This window comes from Salmo salar, unplaced genomic scaffold (genome assembly GCF_965601325.2).
Source record: "Salmo salar unplaced genomic scaffold, fSalSal1 ptg000335l, whole genome shotgun sequence".
Lineage (NCBI taxonomy): Eukaryota > Metazoa > Chordata > Actinopteri > Salmoniformes > Salmonidae > Salmo > Salmo salar.
The window spans coordinates 1,119,816-1,139,600 of NW_027675353.1; the positions used below are offsets into that span (position 1 = coordinate 1,119,816).

Genomic DNA, 19,785 nt, shown 5'->3' on the forward strand with positions numbered 1-19,785 from the left:
TTGAATACAGGCGGTTGACGACAACAACCCTCATAGAATATAAACAATAGATTACAATATTAAGATGTATCCACCAATCCAAAGACAGGATAGGCGGGAGCGAGACAACCCACAATGCTGCTTTGTGGACAACGACTCCCCTTGTCAGGGCGGAGAGACATCTTGTCAGTATATCCATAATCTTTGGTGTAGCCAACCCAACTCTCACATGGCTCTATTGGGGGGCACGGTGTGTAGTAAAACATCACTACATTAAAATCACTACATGCCGTGGCCCCCCAGTCTGCGGTCAGCAGATAGACCCTCCTCAAATATATATGTTAAGTCACTTTTTGGAAACGGAACGGAGAAAACAAGGGGTAGCTTGCTCTCTACGTCGTCTGATTCTAGACATATCAGTCATCATCCCAGGGCCCTCCGTTGAAGAGGTATTGACGAGCCAACTCCGAATATCCAAAGTTAAAAACTAATTGAAGGCGGTACTTACTGGTGTTAATCAGATCTCCTATCTCCTCCTCTTCATCTTTCAATGTGACAGTAATCTCTCCTTCCTTCTTCACTCCAAAAACGGCATCCTCCTCTTTCACTCTGAACGCATCTTCCTCTTCTTTCTCTGTAACGTCTTTCTCTTCTTCTTTCACTGTAACAGCCTCACCCTCTACTTCTTGTTGTATTGTGACATCCTCCTCTTCCTTCTCCTCTTCCACGACAATGTTCAGCCCCAGAGCTTCTTTCTCCGTCCAGCAGACCTAATTTTCTTTAACAGGAGGGGAGTAGTTTAGGGAGCTCATGTTCGGGGATGTTAGCTAGCTAGCTATCATTAGCGACTAGGCTAATGCTAACTTAACCAGCCAGCTACTATAGCTGACTAATAAAAAATAACGTAATATTAAATTAAATAGGTTAACAAGTAGATACGACAGAAGTTTGTCTAAAACACAGTAGCTAATATAGACCGAAAGCGTATAAACAGCTTGAATCTTTCGGCTATGTTGGCTAGCAAGCTACCGAGGTGGTTGACGAGCTGTTTATGAAGAACCGTCCACTAGATTATACGTCACGCTGCAGCATCGCCTGAAAGACGCACATCGCCGTCTGCTGACTGGAGGGAAACGCAGTTGAGGATCACATTTTATATTCAGTCAAAGATTATTTTACATGGATTTAATTAAATAATACTATTGAGACATACAAAGACAGGAATGTGGTGATTGATTAGTGAGAATAAAAAATGTTTACTACAGCACATTTAAGGCAGTTTCATTCAGGCAAACAACATATAAATAAGTAGCCAGCTGCTGTAGGTCTATACTGCTCCTACATGGTGTAACAATACATCATGTAGATGTATATAATGAACAGACTAGGTCTATACTGCTCCTACATGGTGTAACAATACATCATGTAGATGTATATAATGAACAGACTAGGTCTATACTGCTCCTACATGGTGTAACAATTGTTAGGGTTGAACTGGCTATTTGTATGCATAACCTTTATAATATACTGGGGAAGCTATGCTACAATATTAAGTATATGAACTGCGAGTAAATCAACTGAAGACAAGAAGAACTACAACCGGCAACAGGAAGTGCGTCACGACGCTGGTTATCAGCCTACACGCCGACGACAGGAGGAGCAAGTTTAAACCACGCTCCTCCTCCCTCGGACAGGCCAGCATTGAGCAGGAACTATCTCTGTCAGTGTAAAAGACAGAACAATAGGATGTGTCGTCCTCTTCTCTGTTTTGCCCTGCGAGGTAAAACAGCGAGACCGTATATATACACGAACCACACATATACCACGCACGTGTTTGCATTAATTAAAGTACAGCTAAATCAGAAGTTACTATGTGCTGACTATTTTGTTCTGTTACCAGAAACGAACTGTCGCAACATTAACATGGTGAACCCCGACGGTCTGGTATATAGGACGTTTACGCTGAGCATTTAATCAGCCAATTGGACTTCGCTTTCGGGGAAACGGTGTACTTTACAAATTGTCCGGGCTACTAAAAACAGGTAAGCAGACACCTATTGTTATAATAACTAAAGATCTGCATATTGGCTTTAACCAAATTAATTTTGTGAAGCACCTGTTCGATGTAAGTGAACAAAATTATGAATTATTATGAGTAGATAAGAAATTTGATAGTCACCATTGTGAAATGCAAACCTGTGGTAGATGTGTTGTTATTAATGGTACCTTTGAGTATTTTGCACCTGGCGAGATCCGTAAAATATAAAAGGTGCGGTTAGGTTCAGGGAGAATACTGAAATCTATCGGCGAGATTCGTAAGGAAGGATACGATTAGGTTCGATGATATAGGGAATAATTGGGTTTGTAATTGGTATCGGCAATGATTCGTACATATAGAAATGCGGTTAGGTTCGATCGGGAAATTTTAGATAGAGAATAATTGGGTTTGTAATTGGTATCGGTAATGATTCGTACATATAAAAGTGCGGTTAGGTTCGAGGAATTACCCCGACAATGATCGTGAAATTTTAGATTTGAATACTGGATGACAGGCAAGATTCGTTCATATAAAGGTGCGGTTGGGTTCGGTAGAGTAATTCTTGGGAAAGGAGGTGAGGTTATAAGGCGAAATAAAAGAGGAATACTGAATTGAGGATTTAAAGATAAGAGAATAATGGTATAATAAAAGGATTGGAAATAAAATAATATGATACATTTAGGCGTGGAATAATAGGGAATAGTTTACTGTTTGAAATTATTAACGAAAAAGCAATAAAAGACGGGAGGAATATTTTAGATAGGACGATAATTGTGGCTATTGGCAAGGCCCATACTGCGGGAGTGGTTGGGTCTGAAGAATATATGGTTTAAATGAGAGATATTGTTGACTCGACTGGAGAGTTATCAAATTAGTTGATGTTTGAAGCTTGACACTGTAAAACACGGGTTTAAATAATTGGTTTGAAATGTTATGGAGTGATATTTGAATTGTATTGAATAACTCCGGTTCCATATAATTAGGTTAAAATAAGAACCGAGTTTAACTAAATAGGTTGAAATAAGTGGATTTAAATAAATAGTTAACGTGCTTTAAATAAGGGACTAATTATCGAATTGGTCAGAAATAAAAACGAAAATCATACAGTAAAACTAAAATATGACTATCAGTGAAGAAGCGGAGAGAGTATTACAGGCTCTAAAATCCACGCTGGAAATCAATGGAGGGAAAGAATAGAAGAGACGAGGAGAGAAACTCTATATGGATAGAGGATGGTTGGGTATTGTCTCCTGATGGAGTTCCCACAGAAGGTGAGCCAGGTAGAATACTGGGAGCATTGAAGCGGAAAATTCAGAAAGCAGAGGGGAAATGGAAGAAAGCGGGAGAACCCGGAGAAGGTAAATTTATGGAAGCAATGGAGAAAGCCAGACAGAAGGAGAGAATAGGACTGATAATGATAGAGAAGCTTAAGTAAATGGGGAAAGAAAAACAAAGTAACGAGGAGGAACAGGAAAAGACAGAGAGGACTCCCACGGCTCACACAGAGACAACATCTAAAACCATATTATACCCCTCCCTGGCTGACCAGGGGTGGCGGGAGAAACCAGATAGCGAGGTGGTGGTAGTGGGACGGAGGCAACTATATCAAGTGCCGCCCGTAACTTTACCCCCTCCCCCATATGCTAGTCCTCAGGGAGCCGAGGGAGGTAAAGAGGAAGAGACACAGGGAGGAGGACAGGATGTAGCCACTTTATTAAAAAAGTGGATAGAAACAAAGGGAGATATAATGATAAGAACGTGGGGTCGAGAGCGTGTAAGTGGTGCTGCACCACCCAGAGCCCCCGGTAGACCCGTTTACCATAACCAAAGTCCGGATGGGAATAGACAAAATAAAGGGGGAGATGGATGCTTTAACTGTCACAAACCGGGTCATTTTGCTAGAGAATGTGAGGTTCTGTGTAAACACTGCAATAAAATAGGTCAAAACTGCAAAAAGAGTGAATCGGTTGAGATAGAGCAACTAACAGTAACTGTCGGGGTAACAGAGTACCTGATAACAAACCTAGGAGAAATAGCGGGGAGGAGCAGAGACTCCGTAGACAGAAGGGGAAAAACAGGGAGATACGCTGACAAAGACGGAGTGAAGCGGTGTTTTAACTGCGATAGGACGGGACATCTCGCAAGAAACTGTTATACACCCTGTAAACATTGTGACGGAGTTGGACATAACCACCGAAATTGCACCTCCAAGCAATAGCATTGGTGGTTCAGTGGTAGAATTTTCGCCTGCCACGCGGGAGGCCTGGGTTCGGATCCCAGCCCATGCACTATGGGACTAAAATTTTATTGTTATGTTTTGAATGGAACCATAAGGTTGATGGTGGTTGTTTAAGATATAAACCGAACGTTTTGATGGCTTGTTTAGTTTAAAATGAAGAGAAGGTTACCGAAATCTAATGAATTATAATGAGCGGATAGGGAGTAGTAATAAATTGTATTAAGTATTATATAAATTTGGCGATTTACATGGTACATATAAAGTCATAGACATTTCAAAAATGTGAAGCCGAAAGAGATACAGTTGGAACATTGGTTTTAATCTTACTATAGAGGTAAGGCAGAACGTTGGTTGAGTAGTGGGTTATATTTTTGCTTACGGGTAAAACAAAAGATGAGAAGAGAATTGGTTATGTGCGCTGAGCTATGCTTGGGCTATGTTTGGCTGGAAGGAAGCATTTTGTGATGTGAAGCTGGTTATTGATTCTTGGTTTGAATGTTTAGGTAACACCAGTGAATTACAAAAGGAAGTTTATGTATTTAAACATTATACTCTGTTTCCATTACGTGGAACAATGTCAGGACAGTACAGTGAATTACAGGTGGAGTTAATTTTATATTTACAGGGACAGGGCAAATTCATCACAGTTGTGCGTGTGCTTGGCCGGTATGCGCGTTCCTGTAAGACGTAAGATAGCGCGAGGACGAGCTTTGTGAGGGGGTGAGTGTAACCGATGTGAAATGGCTAGTTAGTTAGCGGTGGTGCGCGCGAATAGCGTTACTCGCTCTGAGACCTTGAAGCATAGTTTAGTTACTTCTGTAGTAAAACAATTTCATATGTTTTGGAAATTAGCTAGGTTGCATATGGTTATTTGAAGACATTTTTTTCATTTGCTTTTAAAAGAGAGGTTGGAATCAAGTATGATGCCGTGGAACTTAAAATCAGATATCACCTGGAACTTTTCCCCTGATACAATAGACATCTGTCTCAGGGGCATCAGTTGTTTTCCTTGTAAGGAACATGCAGACTGTGTTTGGTGTTTTTTAATTTTATTGAGATGCAAACATGAGTCTCTTAGCAACTTTGTCATCTGAACCGTTACAGTAGTGAGTTTTTGTGTAGGTTGTTTGTTAATTGCATGCATTTATCACTGTATCATCTGCATACATTGGAACTTCAGACCCTGTACAGACAGAAGGAAGATCATTCATGTATGAGCTGAACAGTATTGACCTTTGGGGAATTAAAACATTGTATATTATGAATGGAAAAAAGTTTGTTTTGATTCTTACGCTGATGAGACAGCACACATTTTTTGAAAGGTTTTAGATTTGTTAAACAAGGATTGTTGTACTAAATTTATGCTACAGGTTGAAATGATTTGATTGCTGGAAAGAGGTTATGGGTTTGTTTATTGTTTACTGTTTATTTTTGGTGTTGTTTTCACTTAATTAAACATTGTATTATCTGATGTGTTTGAGTAGGATTCTTTCCTCCAGGACGGATGAAAGTCAACTGAAGTATGTATGTTAAAGGCGACATGAGAGAACACGTCTCAAACTACATTTTATTAAATGCCTGGGATTAAATATTGCTGAACAATCCAAAGGTGAAAAAGCTATCACATATTTGTTGGACATTGGTCTAGTAATGATACCAGGATAATTGTGTCTAAGGGTCAATTAAGCATGCATATACAATTGATGCAGATTAAAACTAATAATTAATGATGAGGGAGTACAGTGGAATTATCATTAGGTTTTGTTTGTAGTTAACTTTTGGGTTTCTGAATCAGTTGTATAATGAATGCTAACGAAGTGTTTTGTGTTTGTCTTTGGGAAAATGGGGATTTCATTGTCTCTCTTTGGAATGTTTCCTGGGGCTATAATCTTGGGTGAGTGAGATTGAGGCTGTAAACTACCTACATTTTACATTTACATTTTAGTCATTTAGCAGACGCTCTTATCCAGAGCGACTTACAGTAGTGAATGCATACATTTCATACATTTTTTTTCCTGTGCTGGCCCCCCGTGGGAATCGAACCCACAACCCTGGCGTTGCAAACACCATGCTCTACCAACTGAGCTACAGGGAAGGCCGATTTTCCCCCTGAGGCTAATATCCATATCATGTTGAAATCAATAGAACAGGGGACAAACGTTTAGGGTTCTACATTGTGACATCATTAAAATACTCCTTCTACAATGTTAAAACATTCTACATTGTGAGATTAATTCATTGATATCATGAAACAACTCCTTCATGTATTTTTTGATGTTTGATCAGAGATCTTTAATCAGATTATCTCTGGTCACAGCTATAAGGTTTCTCTCCTGTGTGTATTCTCTGGTGTTTAGTCAGATGGCTAGATGAAACAAAACTCTTCCCACATTGATCACAGTTATAAGGTTTCTCTCCTGAGTGTATTCTCTGGTGCACTGTCAGCGCTCCAGATTGACCAAAACTCTTCCCACATTGACCACAGCTATAAGGTTTCTCTCCTGTGTGTGTTCTCTGGTGTACAGTCAGAGAGCCAGATGTAGTAAAACTCTTCCTACAATGATCACAGCTATAAGGTTTCTCTCCTGTGTGTGTTCTCTGGTGTGATACCAGATGGCTAGACATACCAAAACTCTTCCCACATTGATCACAGTTATAAGGTTTCTCTCCTGAGTGTATTCTCTGGTGTGATACCAGATGGCTAGACATACCAAAACTCTTCCCACATTGATCACAGCTATAAGGTTTCTCTCCTGAGTGTATTCTCTGGTGCACTGTCAGCGCTCCAGATTGACCAAAACTCTTCCCACATTGATCACAGCTATAAGGTTTCTCTCCTGTGTGTGTTCTCTGGTGTGATACCAGATGGCTAGACATACCAAAACTCTTCCCACATTGATCACAGTTATAAGGTTTCTCTCCTGTGTGTATTCTCTGGTGTACAGTCAGAGAGCTAGATATAGTAAAACTCTTCCCACATTGATCACAGATATAAGATTTCTCTCCTGTGTGTGTTCTCTGGTGTGATACCAGATGGCAAGATTGACCAAAACTCTTCCCACATTGATCACAGCTGTAAGATTTCTCTCCTGTGTGTGTTCTCTGATGCATTTTAATGCCTGATGAGGTGAATCTTTTCCCACACTCAGAGCAGCGGTGAGTTCTCTTCCCTGTGGGTCTCTGCAGGTGTTTCCTGAGGTGTTCTAATGTGGAGCAACTCTTCTCTGCCTCTTCAGCATCATGAGGTTGTTGAGGCTCCCCAGAGGATCCACGATAGTTAAGTATCTCTCCTGTGTGAACAACAAAGTCAGACAGATGATTAAAGGCCCACAACAGCGGTAATCCACTGTAAAAGGTGATGCCAACAGCGGAGCCATGATGTTGGACAACAATTGACGTCTGTAATGAATGTTAAAATTATTTGACATTTGTCTTAAAATGAGCAAGAATAGTCATATTTTGTCTTGTTTTCACATTAGTAGTAACATCAATGATTGTAGGCTAGAAATAAGTTATTCATGTTGTTGAAACTCTTAGGCAGTGTGCCAGACGACTTTTGGTCTCCAATATAGGCCCCTTTCTGTGTTTGCTAAAATTGCAGCACGAGGGCAATGCACACGCAATTTGATTGTAGAAACTCCTCCCCACTAATGAGGAAACCACTAGTTATGGATGTAGTATATCTGGTAATGAGGAAACCACTAGTTATGGATGTACTATATCTGGTAATGAGGAAACCACTAGTTATGGATGTAGTATATCTGGTAATGAGGAAACCACTAGTTATGGATGTAGTATATCTGCTAATGAGGAAACCACTAGTTATGGATGTAGTATATCTGCTAATGAGGAAACCACTAGTTATGGATGTAGTATATCTGGTAATGAGGAAACCACTAGTTATGAATGTAGTATATCTGGTAATGAGGAAACCACTAGTTATGGATGTAGTGTATCTGGTAATGAGGAAACCACTAGTTATGGATGTAGTATATCTGGTCATGAGGAAACCACTAGTTATGGATGTAGTATATCTGGTAATGAGGAAACCACTAGTTATGGATGTAGTATATCTGGTAATGAGGAAACCAGTAGTTATGGATGTAGTATATCTGGTAATGAGGAAACCAGTAGTTATGGATGTAGTATATCTGCTAATGAGGAAACCACTAGTTATGGATGTAGTATATCTGCTAATGAGGAAACCACTAGTTATGGATGTAGTATATCTGGTAATGAGGAAACCACTAGTTATGGATGTAGTATATCTGGTAATGAGGAAACCACTAGTTATGGATGTAGTATATCTGGTAATGAGGAAACCACTAGTTATGGATGTAGTATATCTGGTAATGAGGAAACCACTAGTTATGGATGTAGTATATCTGGTCATGAGGAAACCACTAGTTATGGATGTAGTATATCTGGTAATGAGGAAACCACTAGTTATGGATGTAGTATATCTGGTAATGAGGAAACCACTAGTTATGGATGTAGTATATCTGGTAATGAGGAAACCACTAGTTATGGATGTAGTATATCTGGTAATGAGGAAACCACTAGTTATGGATGTAGTATATCTGCCTGGAGCAAAAATGATGAGAAAAGATTTTCGTTTTTCACAATGTATTCTGAAAGTGAATGGGGGAAACTCAGGGGAGTAACCTCCATTTCCAGGTTGCTTATGAGTTCATTTCACACTACTTTGGATTATAATTGTAAGGCTCGTTTGAATCTCCTGCTTAATATGTTTGCGTTATTGTCGCAAATCAACCGCTTTGTACTTAAAAAAACACTTCAACCAGAAAAAAATGCTCTTTGGCTTTTCCATCAAGGTGACAATGAGGGTTTGTACACTGTTTGTTTGCAAAATTTGCCCATAACATCACCTAACAACAAATATAGGAAAATAGCTCTGTGTTGTACAATAGCCTATCCATCAAGGAACAGTTCTCTACACATGAGCTAAGTATCTCTGTGTATCAAGTATCTCTATGACCAAAGTAAGAATGTTGGATCCAATGTGGAGCACGGCATAACTTTCTTTACCAGAGTAATGAAAGAAGAAGCACTTTGGTTGTTGTTGCATGTCGTGATGTTTGTCATGTGACTGTCATTCAGAAAATGATTTCCTGGATCAGCTGATGATAGTTGAACATGTCACTAACTAAACAGCTACAGTATTAATTATTATGTGTAATTATTGAAGAACCGCATTAATGACAGTATCCATTTGGGTGTCAATAAAGTTACGATATAAATATATATATTGACCTTTATTTAACCAGGTAGGCCAGTTGAGAACAAGTTCTCATTTACAACTGTGACCTGGTGAAGATAAGGCAAAGCAGTGGGACACAAACAACAGTTACACGTTGGATAAACAAACGTACAGTCAATAACACAATAGAAAAATCTACATACAATGTGTGCAAATGGAGTACGGAGGTAAGGCAATAAATAGGCCATAGTAGCGAAGTAATTACAATTTAACACTGGAGTGATAGATGTTCAAGTAGAAATACTGGTGTGCAAAAGAGCAAAAAAACGTAAATAAAAACATGGGGATGAGGTAGGCAGTTGGATGGGCTATTTACAGATGGGCTGTGTACAGCTGCAGCGATCGGTAAGCTGCTCAGATAGCTGATGCTTGAAGTTAGTGAGGGAGATATATGTCTCCAACTTCAGCGATTTTTGCAATTCGTTCCAGTCACTGGCAGCAGAGAACTGGAAGGAAATGCAGCCAAAGTAGGTGTTGGCTTTGGGGATGACCAGTGAGATATACCTCCTGGAGCGCGTGCTGTGTGTGGGTGTTGCTATGGTGACCAGTGAGCTGAGTGAAGTCGGCCTAGCAAAGACTTATAGATGACCTGGAGCCACTGGGTTTGGCGACGAATATGTATACCAGGTCGATTAGAAAGGCCTGCTCGCAGAAGTGTTCTAGGGAGCATGTGACAGTGATGAGGGGTGGCCGTTTGACCGCAAACCCATAACGGATGCAGGCGATGAGGCAGTAATCGCTGAGATCCTGATTGAAAACAGCAGAGGTGTATTTGGAGGGCAAGTTGGTCAGGATAATATCTATGAGGGTACCCATGTTTACAGATTTAGGGGTTGTACCTGGTGGGTTCCTTGATAATTTGTGTGAGATTGAGGGCATCTAGCTTGAATTGTAGGACGGCCGGGGTGTTAACCTCACTAGGGAAGGGGGCACTGTTTTCACCTCCGGATGAAAAGCGTGCCAAAGTAAACTTGGTAGATTTGGATAGAAAACACTCTAAAGTTTCCAAAACTGTTAAAATAATGTCTGTGAGTATAACAGAACTGATATGACAGGCGAAAACCTGAGAAAAATCCATCCAGGAAGTGGGATTTGTTGTTGTTGTAGTTTTCCATTGATTGCCTATACAGATTCCATTGACTTAGGTCTCAAATTGCACTTCCTATGGCTTCCACTAGATGTCAACAGTCTTTAGAAATAGTTTCAGGCTTGCATCCTGAAAAATGAGAGTGTAAGACCACTCTGAATGAGTGGACCATTCAGTATCTGAGATTTTTCATGCGCGAGACCGAGAGCGCACCTTTCTTGTTTACCTTTTATATTGACGACGTTATTGTCCGGTTGAAATGTTATATATTATTTAGGCTAAAAACAACCTGAGGATTGATTATAAACATCGTTTGACATGTTTCTACGAACTTTACTGATACTTTTAGGATTTTTCGTCTGGCTGTAGTGACTGCCTTTGAGCCTGTGGATTACTGAACAAAACGCATGAACAAAACGGAGGTTTTTGGATATAAAGAGAGACTTTATCGAACAAAACAAACATTTATTGAGTAAATGGGAGTCTTGTGAGTTGCAACGATATGAAGATCATCAAAAGTAAGTGATTCATTTTATCGCTATTTCTGACTTGTGTAACTCCTCTACTTGGCTGGTAACTGTTACTAATGATTTGTCTGCTGGGCGCTGTTCTCAGATAATCGCATTGTATGCATTCACGGTAAAGCCTTTTTGAAATCTGACACCGTGGTTGGATTAACAAGAAGTTAATCTTTAAACCGATGTATAACACTTGTATGTTTTATGAATTCTTATGAGTATTTCTGTTTTTGAATTTGGTGCTCTGCAATTTCACTGGATGTTGGCCAGTGATAGGCTTAACCCCCTAGAGAGGTTAAGCATATCCCAGTTTAGGTCACCTAACAGAACGAACTCTGAAGATAGATGGGGGCCAACCAATTCACATATGGTGTCCAGGGCAGCTGGGAGCTGAGGGGGGTCTGTAACAGGCGGCAACAGTGAGACTTATTTCTGGAGAGATTCATTTTTTTAATTAAAAGCTCGAACTGTTTGGGGTTTAGACCTGGAAAGTATGATAGAACATTGCAGGCCATCTCTGCAGTAGATTGCAACTCCTCTCATTTTGATGGAAAATGTTGTAGTTGGGGATGGAAATTTCAGAATTGTTGGTTATCTTCCTAACCAGGATTCAGACACGGCAAGGACATCAAGGTTGGCGGAGTGTGCTAAAGCAGTGAGTAAAACAAACTTAGGGAGGAGGCTTCTGATGTTAACATGCATGAAACCAAGGCTTTTACGGTTACAGAAGTCAACAAATGAGAGCGCCTGGGGACACACAGGGCCTGGGATAACCTCTACATCACCAGAGGAGTAGGATGAGGGTGCGGCGAAAGGCTTTCAGAACTGGTCGGCTCCCTCTAGTCAGGTTATGTTGACGACTGGCTCCCTCCCTCTAGTCAGGTTATGTTGACGACTGGCTCCCTCCCTCTAGTCAGGTTATGTTGACGACTGGCTCCCTCCCTCTAGTCAGGTTATGTTGACGACTGGCTCCCTCCCTCTAGTCAGGTTATGTTGACGACTGGCTCCCTCCCTCTAGTCAGGTTATGTTGACGACTGGCTCCCTCCCTCTAGTCAGGTTATGTTGACGACTGGCTCCCTCCCTCTAGTCAGGTTATGTTGACGACTGGCTCCCTCCCTCTAGTCAGGTTATGTTGACGACTGGCTCCCTCCCTCTAGTCAGGTTATGTTGACGACTGGCTCCCTCCCTCTAGTCAGGTTATGTTGACGACTGGCTCCCTCCCTCTAGTCAGGTTATGTTGAAGACTGGCTCCCTCCCTCTAGTCAGGTCATGTTGACGACTGGCTCCCTCCCTCTAGTCAGGTCATGTTGACGACTGGCTCCCTCCCTCTAGTCAGGTCATGTTGACGACTGGCTCCCTCCCTCTAGTCAGGTCATGTTGACGACTGGCTCCCTCCCTCTAGTCAGGTCATGTTGACGACTGGCTCCCTCCGGTCAGGTCATGTTGACGACTGGCTCCCTCCGGTCAGGTCATGTTAACGACTGGCTCCCTCCGGTCAGGTCATGTTGACGACTGGCTCCCTCCAGTCATTTGTGTGTTTAAATTATTTAATCAAACAGCGTGCTTAAAGCATCAGACAAGTTCAGTACATATAGTTGATTTTATAAAAACACATGGGGTGATTGGTAGAAAGAACAGATGACTCTTGGTTGACCAAGATGTATTTTAGTTGGGGACAGCACTAGAACATGATTTTGGGGCTCCCGAGTTGCGCAGCGGACACTGCATCTCAGTGCTTGAGGCTTCACTACAGACACCCTGGTTCAAATCCAGGCTGTATCACAACCGGCCGTGATTTGGAGTCCCATAGGGCGGCGCACAATTGGCCCAGCGTTGTCCGGGGTAGGCAGGCATTGTAAATAAGAATTTGTTCTTAACTGACTTGCCTAGTTAAATAAAGGTTACATTTAAATACATTTAAAAAATAGAGTTTCATGACAAACCATTTTTTACAAATCCGGCAAGGCACCAATTTTGAGACGGGTTTAAAACAAAGGTTTCAAACCAATTCATGAATGTAATTGAATCTAGGTATGTCTTGCCTTTAATGTAATGGCATGAAAAACAATTGGCTGAATACTATACAATGACTTATCAACAGCTCTAATAATTTGCCTCCACAGGAAATCTACACTGGCAATTTTAGAATATACTATATAGCCCAGAAACCTGGTTAAACTATCATTATGACATCATGGATGAATTCTAGAATATACTATATAGCCTAGAAACCTGGTTAAACTATCATTATGACATCATGGATGAATTCTAGAATATACTATATAGCCTAGAAACCTGGTTAAACTATCATTATGACATCATGGATGAATTCTAGAATATACTATATATCCTAGAAACCTGGTTAAACTATCATTATGACATCCTGGATGAATAAATTTGAGTGGTTACACTCCTCCTTCCCCCATCCCTCAGCTGTTTACCAAACCAAGCCTCTGGGCAGCCATTTTGTTACTGTTGAAAAAACCCACACAACCCAGCAATCTGCCGTTCATACAACAACAAAACTGTAATTCCACCACTGTTTTGGTTATAAGATGATTATGGGGTTGGAGAAATGTAACTACTTTCAAATTCATAGACAGACCTATGGATGCAAGGACTGACCATCCATGATATCAACATTATAGTTTTAACTATGTTGAGGCTATACAGTGTTGGTTTACATTTCTAAACATTGGAGTAAAAAAAAGCTTATTTGGGGTTCTGATGGGGTACAACAGTTGAACTAAGCTCATGAGGCATATTCTTCAAGAATCAATGGTTATACATAAATAATTTTAAAAGTCTAAATATGGATGTAGCTGTTGAATATTTCCGCTTTAACACCACACATCAGTTCAACAACTGCAGAGTTTGTGCCTCTGTATTTAAGACAGTACTTACTAGTGTTAATCAGGGAACGGTTTCTCAAAACCATCTTATGGCTAAGTTCACCGTTAGAACCATTGGACGCCTTAAGATGCGTTTGGGAAACCGGGCCCAGATGTCCAGTTTCCTCCTCTATCGATGTAACAGTCATCTCCCCCTCTTCCACTCCATAAACTGCATCCTCCTCTTCTTTTACTGTGACATCCTCCTCCTCTTTCACTCTGAACGCCTATTTTTCTTCTTTCACAGTAACGGCCTCACCCTCTACTTCTTGTTTTACTGTGATGTCCTCATCTTCTTTAGCAGGAGAGTAGCTCAGTGACCGCATGGTCGGGGATGTTAGTTAGCTAGGCTAATGCTAACTTAACCAGCCCGCTAGCTGAATAATAACAACACCGTAAATATGAAATTAAATCGGATAACTAACTAGACGACAGAAGTGGGTTTAAAACACAGTGGCTAATATACACTAAATCGTCTAAAGACCTTTATTTGTTCGGCTATTTTGTCTAGCAAGCTACCGAGGAGGCTTAATAACTGTTGCTGCTGTTGAAAGAAGCGTTCCGTCCACTAGATTATACGTCACACCAACAGCACCTTAAATTCCCAGACCGCCATCTGCTGACTGGAGTGGGTAACGCAGTTGAGTAAAATGTATATTTTATTTAAAGTTAAAGTGTAGGAAGCATGAGTTTTTACTCAGCATTGTGACAATACCGTGTGGTTAAATACTTAGTAAGCTAGTTGTAGTCACGATATGGTTACCTATGAATACAAACAGTTATGTTTTTGTGTTATTACATATTTATTAACTTATTTCTGGAAGTCTTCTAAACTACCCACAATGCACTATGTGTTACATTGTTTGTATCCCAGTGTAGTGAAGTTTAACTCTGCAACTCGAACAAATTCTTATTTACATTGACGGCCTACCCCTGTTTCCAGTTGTCCACATGGCTGGAAGAACCTATTCAAGTAAGTAAATAGATTTTGAAAATGTAAAAAAAACCGATGTATTATTAGCTAACTAGCTACAGTGCAGGCTAACTCAGATGAGCTGCTAAATGAGCTAGCTATCTATCTAGACAACTACACATTCTGTATAGATAGATAGCTAGATAGAATTAAATATCACATTCTGTATAGATATAATTAAATATCACCAGCTACCTAACTTCATTTTAGCTAGCTATCTTGATGTATTTATCATTGTAAAAAACAAACTCCACATGCATTTGTAGGTAGCTAGCTAACAGCCATGGAGGAGGGTGAAAGGATAGCAGCCCCAACTGTCAGTGAGAGAGGAGGCTATTCTGGATAGGGCAGGTACTTTTGTGTAGTTCCTGTCCCTAGAAGTGAGGACGGTGATAATAGTAACATAATATTCAGTGTGGTGTAATCTGACTATAATGAAGTCTGTTTCTTGTGAGGTTTTCTGTCCTCAGATAAAGAGCTCTATGAAAGCCAGTCTACATATGAAGAGGTCCCAATGAAGAGCAGTGGTTCTCAGTCCTGGGGACTCAAAGAGGGGCACATTTTTGTTTTTGCCTTCACACTGCACAGCTGATTCAAATGATCAACTCATCATCAAGCTTCAAGTGGTATTTATGTATTCATTTGTGATGCCATCCTTGATATGATCCTGTTATTGTCACATGCTACACATGTACATATGTGTGCCCATGCATCTATCAATCCAATGTTATCATGATTTGTTATCAGGGATATTATACTTTAGTAATCCACAATGACCTGGTGATGTAACAGTCTAGTAATTACATTGTCTTCCATATTCCTACAGATACCTTGTAACTGGAGATTCCTTCAAAACGATTGCTTACAGTTACCGTGTAGGGCACTGCAAGGTTGGGTGACCAGGGTCATCTAGGACTGCCTCCTGGAGGAATTCAGGTGTGTGAAGGCTACCTGTGTCCTGCGTAACTTCATGAGGATGGACACGAGGACCAGGAGGGGATCTGCAGCTCGTCGCCGTGTGCCAGAGGAGGAGTCTGCTGCTCTGCAGGATGTTTCAAGGATGGGGTCCAACAACGCAGCAAGAGAGGCAATCCGTGTGCAGGAGATCTTCACCTCCTACTTCTTCAAAGAGGGTGCTGTTCCCTGGCAACACCATAGACTACACTATGCACAACCAAAAGCTCTTTTAAGAGCCATTCACATTGCAATAAGAGTATTCTTCCATTTACTGAGCTATGTCAACTGCAGTTATTCAATTCACAGTTTCTCTCCCTTTGATTTCTACTTCTCAGGTGAGGGTGCTGTTTAGGTAAGGGTGTGATGTCTGTTCAAAAACAAAACAGACTATTTTAAATCACCCATATTGAAAAAATGTAGAACAATTAGACACCCTATAACCCACACCTACACACTCATGTATCAATCTGATTGATGGATTGTGTTGTGCAGTAAGCAGGTTCAGGTGTATAACTGTGGCTCCTTCCACCTTCAAAGAATAGGCAAGAGGGCCAACCATGGAGAATAGTAAGACACTTCATTATTTCTATAACTACGCTGTATTGTTTGTCCTCATGTGTCCATTCATGTTTTTCAGCATAAAGTACTCTGCAGCCACTTAGTGTGGTGTGGACACCAGGTGAGGCCACACACAGATTCCTGTTGAACACTGTCGCTTTAACTACCTTATTTTCTCAATAACAGTCTCTCTCCTTCACTTCATCCCTCTCTCCTCTTCTCCCTAAATCCTCTAGGTTATATCAGCTGTGTCGACGAACCCCTCCTGCATCTGAACTGGCTACATAGAGGGCACAGCATGATCAGAGGTGAGAGGTCACTTGGTCAGGCCAACAGGAAGTATTATTAAAGAGATGCTTTACATTGAAATACAGACAGAGATGCAGTAGTCCCAGAGTGAATGATCCCAGGTCAGTTTATATTATACAGGAAGTATTATTAAAGAGATGCTTTACATTGAAATACAGATAGAGATGCAGTAGTCCCAGAGTTAATGATCCCAGGTCAGTTTATATTATACAGGAAGTATTATTAAAGAGATGCTTTACATTGAAATACAGACAGAGATGCAGTAGTCCCAGAGTTAATGATCCAAGGTCAGTTTTACATTTCACCTCCTGATTGATGACTAACAATGTTAGAATAAAAAATAAAAACACAAGGTTTAAACATGCTCTCTCTCTCCATCTGTCTCTCGTCTGCAGATATGTTTTGATGTGAGAGGATGCCAACCCCCAGTCCCATCATCACCACCTCACCTGCTTTTAAGAACCTTTGGGCCGACTAGAGACACTATTATGTAATTGTGATGAACTGAGAGAATATTTATGTAGCACTGTGATTCATTAATCATGTGCTGCCTTCCCTGCTCCTATGTGCTTACCTCTTTCCCTTTCTGTCTTTTACACCTCTCTCACCACCTCCTCTTTCTTCCTCTGTTTTTATAATGCACAACAGATGTGCATTGAAGTACAGATTGAACTTGTATTTATAACATAACTGCTTTCTTCTGCTTTAACTTCTTTCTTCTGGAAAATGTGAAGTCCAAGATGGACAAAGGGGGCGTTGTTGGGGCTGTGTTTCTGGACCTAAGGAAGGCTTTCGATACTGTTAACCATGAGATTCTCATCACAAAATTGTCCAAGTTCAACTTTTCCCCCGATGCCTTGAGATGGATGAAATCATACCTGTTACATCCTCAGAAAGCATGAGCTCCTGAGTTGGGAAAATCTTGTGCAATACACCGACGCATGTCTTGTATTCAAGATCCTAAATGGCCTAGCTCCCCCTCTCCCCCTCCGCTCCCCCGCCACTCAGTATTTTTGTAAAACAGAAAACCCAAACATATGGCAGCAGATCCACAAGGTCTGTCATGAGAGGTGACTGTATAGTTCCCTTAAGGAAAAGCACCTTTAGTAAATCTGCTTTCTCTGTGAGAGCTTCCCATGTCTGGAATACACTGCCATCAGACACACATAACTGCACCACATATCACACTTTCACAAATTGCATGAAGACATGGCTAAAGGTCAATCAGACTTGTGAACATAATCCCTAGCTGTGTATTACCACTTTCCATGTTGTCTGGAGCTTGTGAGGTGTGGAAACACTTTGTTGCTTTTATAGATTTTGTCTTGTTGCTTTTTGTTCTATGTTGGTCTGTCTGTATGCTATGTCTTGCTTGTCCTATGTTACTCTGTCTGTATGCTACGTCTTGCTTGTTCTATGTTGCTCTGTCTGTATGCTACATCTTGCTTGTCCTATGTTACTCTGTCTGTATGCTATGTCTTGCTTGTTCTATGTTGCTCTGTCTGTATGCTACATCTTGCTTGTCCTATGTTACTCTGTCTGTATGCTATGTCTTGCTTGTCCTATGTTACTCTGTCTGTATGCTACATCTTGCTTGTCCTATGTTGCTCTGTCTTTATGCTATGTCTTGCTTGTCCTATGTTGCTCTGTGTGTGCTCACTGTTCAATGATTGTCTATATTGTAATTGTTTTTAATAACCTGCCCAGGGACTAGAAGTTTAAGATGCGATGGAACGGTTGACGAAAAAAAAAAAGTCACAGAAAAAATATATTGACTGATATTGATTTATTTAGGGGGGGGGGGGGGGGGCTAATGAATATTTTAGGACCAGCGATGTTCCTTATTCCTACCCTTTAACTTTTGTCTGACAAATAAACATTTTACTCAACTGCGTTACCCACTCCAGTCAGCAGATGGCGGTCTGGGAATTTAACGCGATGCTGTTGGTGTGACGTATAATGTAGTGGACGGAACTCTTCTTTCAACAGCAGCAACAGTTAGTCAGACACCACTGTAGTTTGCTAGACAAAATAGCCGAACCGATAAAGCTCTTTAGACGCGTTAGTGTATATTAGCCACTGTGTTTAAAACCCACTTCTGTCGTCTAGTTAGTTATCCGATTTAATTTCATATTTACGGTGTTGTTGTTATTATTCAGCTAGCGGGCTGGTTAAGTTAGCATTAGCCTTGCTAGCTAACATCTCCGACCATGCGGTCACTGAGCTACTCTCCTGCTAAAGAAGAGAACATCACAGTAAAACAAGAAGTAGAGGGTGAGGCCGTTACTGTGAAAGAAGAAAAATAAGCGTTCAGAGTGAAAGAGGAGGAGGATGTTACAGTAAAAGAAGAGGAGGATGCAGTTTATGGAGTGAAAGAGGAAGAGGGGGAGATGACTGTTACATCGATAGAGGAGGAAACTGGACATCTGGGCCCGGTTTCCCAAACGCATCTTAAGGCGTCCAATGGTTCTAACGGTGAACTTAGCCATAAGATGGTTTTGAGAAACCGTTCCCTGATTAACACTAGTAAGTACTGTCTTAAATACAGAGGCACAAACTCTGCAGTTGTTGAACTGATGTGTGGTGTTAAAGCGGAAATATTCAACAGCTACATCCATATTTAGACTTTTAAAATTATTTATTTATAACCATTGATTGTTGAAGAATATACCACATGCCTCATGAGCTTAGTTCAACTGTTGTACCCCATCAGAACCCCAAATAAGCTTTTTTTTTACTCCAATGTTTAGAAATGTAAACCAACACTGTATAGCCTCAACATAGTTAAAACTATAATGTTGATATCATGGATGGTCAGTCCTTGCATCCATAGGTCTGTCTATGAATTTGAAAGTAGTTACATTTCTCCAACCCCATAATCATCTTATAACCAAAACAGTGGTGGAATGACAGCTTTGTTGTTGTATGAACGGCAGATTGCTGGGTTGTGTGGG

At 40.7% G+C, this 19,785-nt stretch overlaps 2 long non-coding RNA genes across 3 annotated transcripts in view; one reads left to right on the top strand and one right to left on the bottom strand.

The window, feature by feature from the left end:
• LOC145875753 (uncharacterized) overlaps positions 1-19,785 on the bottom strand; it is a 448,342-nt gene that overhangs the window by 273,494 nt on the left and 155,063 nt on the right. The gene's annotated exons all lie outside the window — the stretch shown is intronic.
• LOC145875764 (uncharacterized) lies at positions 14,892-18,600 on the top strand. Of its 2 annotated transcripts, none has more exons than XR_014391328.1 (4): positions 14,892-15,011; positions 15,463-16,643; positions 16,759-16,830; positions 17,227-18,600. It is a non-coding gene; the product is annotated as an uncharacterized LOC145875764 (long non-coding RNA). The 2 variants fall into 2 exon arrangements; XR_014391329.1 differs by having other exon boundaries at positions 14,892-15,007.